Below are 4,823 nucleotides of genomic sequence, written 5' to 3'. Positions count from 1 at the left end.
TAAAACTAAAATTTCAAAATTATTTTTAAACTAAATTTCAAAATTATTTTTAAAACTCAAATTTCAAAATTATTTTTAAAACTAAATTTCAAAATTATTTTTAAAACTCAAATTTAAAAATTATTTTTAAAACTCAAATTTCAAAATTATTTTTAAAACTTAAATTTCAAAATTATTTTTAAAACTCAAATTTCAAAATTATTTTTAAAACTAAAATTTCAAAATTATTTTTAAAACTCAAATTTCAAAATTATTTTTAAAACTCAAATTTCAAAATTATTTTTAAAACTCAAATTTCAAAATTATTTTTAAACTCGAATTTCAAAATTATTTTTAAAACTCAAATTTCAAAATTATTTTTAAAGCTCAATTTCAAAATTATTTTTAAAACTCAAATTTCAAAATTATTTTTAAAACTCAATCTCAAAATTATTTTTAAAACTCAAATTTCAAAATTATTTTTAAAACTCAAATTTCAAAATTATTTTTAAACTCAAATTTCAAAATTATTTTTAAAACTCAATTTCAAAATTATTTTAAAACTTAATTTCAAAATTATTTTAAAACTCAATTTCAAAATTATTCTTAAAACATAATTTCAAAATTATTTTAAAACTCAATTTCAAAATTATTTTTAAACTCAATTTCAAAATTATTTTTAAACTCAATTTCAAAATTATTTTTAAAACTCAATTTCAAAATTATTTTTAAAACTCAATTTCAAAATTATTTTTAAAACTCAAATTTCAAAATTATTTTAAAAAAAACTCAATTTCAAAATTATTTTTAAACCCAAATTTCAAAATTATTTTTAAATCCTCAATTTCAAAATTAATTAAAATTAAACTTATCTCAAATTTAATTAAAATCTTTTGGAAATTTAATTAACTTTAAAATCTTTGCAAAATTTAATTAACTTTAAAATTATTTTTCAAAATTAATTAAACTTTAAAATTAGTTTTCAAAATTAATTAACTTTAAAATTATTTTTCATAATTAATTAACTTTAAAATTATTTTTCAAAATTAATTACCTTTAAATTATTTTTCAAAATTAATTAACTTTAAAATTATTTCTCAAAATTAATTAACTGTAAAATCTTTTCAAAACGTTAATTAAAAGTAACCATAGGATTAATTGTTTGCTTCGAATACAATTGAGTGAGATAGAAAATCTAAGGAGTCTACTTCAATTAAACTATCTTTAAATCCATTAAAAACCAATTCAAACTACTTCATGGGTAGGAATTGGATCAATGGATGTTGGATAGTGGATGCTCCAGACATATGACTGGAGATAAGTTGAAGTTTACTAAACTCAAGTACAAGAATTTAAGATCAGTTGCATTCGGCAACGACGGTAAACTTAAAGTAATCGGAAAAGGTAATATTAAACTTAGTTCCGATTTCATTATTCGAAATGTTTTATTGGTTGAAAATTTTAACTTTAATTTACTAAGTATAAGTCAATTGTGTGACAGCAGATATCTAGTCAATTTTGATAAATCTGGATGTCTAGTTAAAAATATCGAAAACCCTGAAATTAGACTTAAGGGACTTAGGAAGAATAACATCTACACAATTGACTTATCAATATCCTCAATAAAGTGTCTCTTGACACAACAAGAGGAAACCCAACTGTGGCACAGAAGACTGGGTCACACGCACACTAGACTCATTTCAAAAATGAGTCAAAATGGTCTAGTTAGAGGTTTGCCCAAATTAAAATTTATTGAAAACTCAATCTGTGATGCGTGTCAAAAAGGAAAACAAACCAAGTCAAAAGTTGGACTTAGCCTAAGCTTACCCCCTAGAAATCATGTTCCCCTAGACTTAAGCCAGAGCATCTCACAAACACCTAGGTATACCTTGAGTGTGGTTGAAAAACATAGAACGGCGTGAGATGCATAGGGTACAGCCTGGACTCAAGAATGCTTATATCTGTGCATCAATATGAGTCTGGGCGTTAAACACGCAATATACATCAATCAAGTCAAGTCTTCCAGCTCTAGTCAAATCTAACTAGACTAAATTGACTTAACTTGACTAACCATGTGAAAGCTGTTGCCCTATAGGCAATCAGCAAGTAGCTAAAGGTTGGACAGTTGATAATGGACACTCAGTTTTCTGGTTAAGCATGTTTTGGTCTTTAGGGCTCTGATACCTCTTAAAGTCAATCTAGTAAACTTGACTCATGCTTGGACTTAAGGACCAACTGACTTCCTAAACCAATTTTTTAGCTACTTTGCTCCCTCCCAGCCGTAAAATTTTATAAGTATTGTTTTAAAATTAAGTACCAATCTTTATTTTCAAAATTTTAAAACTTAGCTCACTTTGAACTCTAACTTTGTAAATTCCTAAGCAAAGCACAGTTTTTAACTCATCGCTTTCAAAAATTAAAAAGCGACTTCAAAAATATTTTCTCCAACAAATTTTCCAACAAAGTACTCCTCTATGTATAGTGTTACTAAGAAAATTTTATAATTTCAACCAAGTTTTCCAAGAGCAAATATCATTCTTCTCCTTAACTAAAAGTAAGAAATGAGAGTTATAAACTATTAAGTGTTTTCAAAATCTTGTTTAATCAAATGTCTATTTTTGCTTATTTTTGATAAATGGCAAAGGGGGAGAGTAGGAAAATTCAACAGTAAAAAGTAAAAATTCAAAAAGGAAACCCTGTATTAAGGGGGAGCTTCACAAAAGTTTAAGTGTTAGCTTAAGTTAGGCGTTCATTTAAATTTATATACTTAAGCTTGATCACTTAAAAACTTTTTAATATACTTATGCATTTGTTTTACTTAACTTTGAATTTGGATTGTCATAATCAAAAAGGGGGAGATTGTTGGTGCGGGAAGCATCCGACGATCGAACCCAAGTTTTGATAATGGCAAAGGGTTCAAAGTTAAATCTTGTTGTTATCTAACATGTTGAATGAGTGTTTCAGGAAAGTCCTAGCTGCGGTTAGGCAAAGGGAAAACCCTAGGGGGTGGTAACCCTAGGTCATAGGGGGTGGTAACCCTATGCGTAAAGTCTTGGCAGGTCGATGGCTTCAGGCAAAAGTCCTACGGGGTTGTAACCCTAGGTGGAAAGTCTTGGTGTCGCGAACCAAGTGAAAGACTGGACTAGCCGGGAAGCGGATGTCCAGCAGAAAGTCCGGAAGCGTCGAGTGTTGAGCAAAAGTCCAGTCGATCTGGAGGATCGCACTGGCAATAGGTAAATCTCCTGAGTGGAGTAGGTGAGGACGCGTTCCCCGTAGAGGGAACAGTAGGCGTCGGGTCAACCTAGGGTTTCCGGTCGGAAATCCGAAGTCAGACCCGGACAGTCCGGAGACTGTCATATTATTCTTTATCATATTCATATTGTTGTTTTATGCTAACCTTGTGTTGCAGGATATTGTTTGGGACTAACATGTCTTGTAGGTACAAAATAATGAAGTTTTCCCTCAGATGAACAGTGTCCGAGGCGCTTCCATGGAGCTTGGAGGCGCCTCGGGTGCAAGGCTGGAGCTGGCTGCGAAGCATCCATGGAGGCGCCTTGAAAGGAGTATAAGGCGCCTTGGGTAGGGTATAAGGTGCCTTAAGAAGATGAACTTCGACCAGTTCAAGCTTGATCCACGCGGAGGACTCGGCGGCATGGAGGCGCCTTGAACAACCTTCAAGGCGCCTTGAACACCCTTTATAAGGGGGTTTCGACCAGCACTTTAGAACATCAACTTCCAAGCGATTTCTTTGCATCTAGCTGCTAACGACACGATCCAGAAGTACTGCAACAACCTCCCGACGACCCAGAGCTCTGTTTTCTTCTTCCTTAGTTGTCGGTATAAAGTTGTTATAATATTTTCATTGTAATTAGTTTATAATTCTTATCGAGCTTATAGTTGTTGCCCACCGGAAGCGATCAAGGATCGCGGGCCTTCGAGTAGGAGTCGCCTTAGGCTCCGAACGAAGTAAATCCCTTTGTGTCTCTGTGTTTATTTATTTTATTCCGCTGTGTTTTAGTTACTCCGATAGTTTTCCGATAATCGAACGAAATAGCCACGAGCGCTATTCACCCCCCCTCTAGCGCTTCTCGATCCAACAAACTGTACGATTTACTACAAGATTTTGACGCGAGACGAGTATCTCGACGTCCAATTTGGACTGGCTTGGACATTTCGATTGGAGGCGGGTACTTTGACTTATGTCTTTTGATATGCATAATAATGTTTTTAACATATAGCAATGATTATGTTTCTCATTTGCTTCGGTTGATCACTACCCGATCTATTGCATGCTTGTTTTTTGTTTTTATGCACATCATGTTAGTATATATCTGATTATGCCTATTTATAGAGGTAGTGACACAACCATGTTATTTATCATGTTCAGGACCTAGGATTTTTGATACCTTATCTAGTCTGTGTACTTTGATTTGATTCACGTCCCGATGGTACACATTTTACATGTATATGGATTATTGCTATGCTGCTCAGTAATTTTGCCATGCTTAATATCATGCACCATTCGCATGATTGCATGCTGTGTGATAGTCTGCTCCATTATTGTCGAGCACATCGCCAGTTACATGTATCCGTATACACCACCACTCATGGGTTAGTGGTAGATCAGACAGGTGTGTGACAGTTCTGCTCTGTTTGGCTCCGCTGGTTTAGTGTAGCAGCATGGTAGCCGGCAGGCGGTTGGACTCTGTTTGGCTCCGTTGGTCCGCTCATGGGTAGTGTGACGCAGCGTGGTAGCCGGTAGAGATACCTCCCCGTCATCGTGTACCGGGAGATGAGAGCATTGCGCTCCCCCACTTATGATTTGGGGTAGGAGGATAGGCGTA

The sequence above is a fragment of the Zingiber officinale genome, chromosome 5B, assembly GCF_018446385.1.
Source record: "Zingiber officinale cultivar Zhangliang chromosome 5B, Zo_v1.1, whole genome shotgun sequence".
NCBI classification, from domain to species: domain Eukaryota; kingdom Viridiplantae; phylum Streptophyta; class Magnoliopsida; order Zingiberales; family Zingiberaceae; genus Zingiber; species Zingiber officinale.
The sequence above is the reverse complement of the archived record's forward strand: the minus strand, read 5'-3'. Positions refer to the sequence as shown.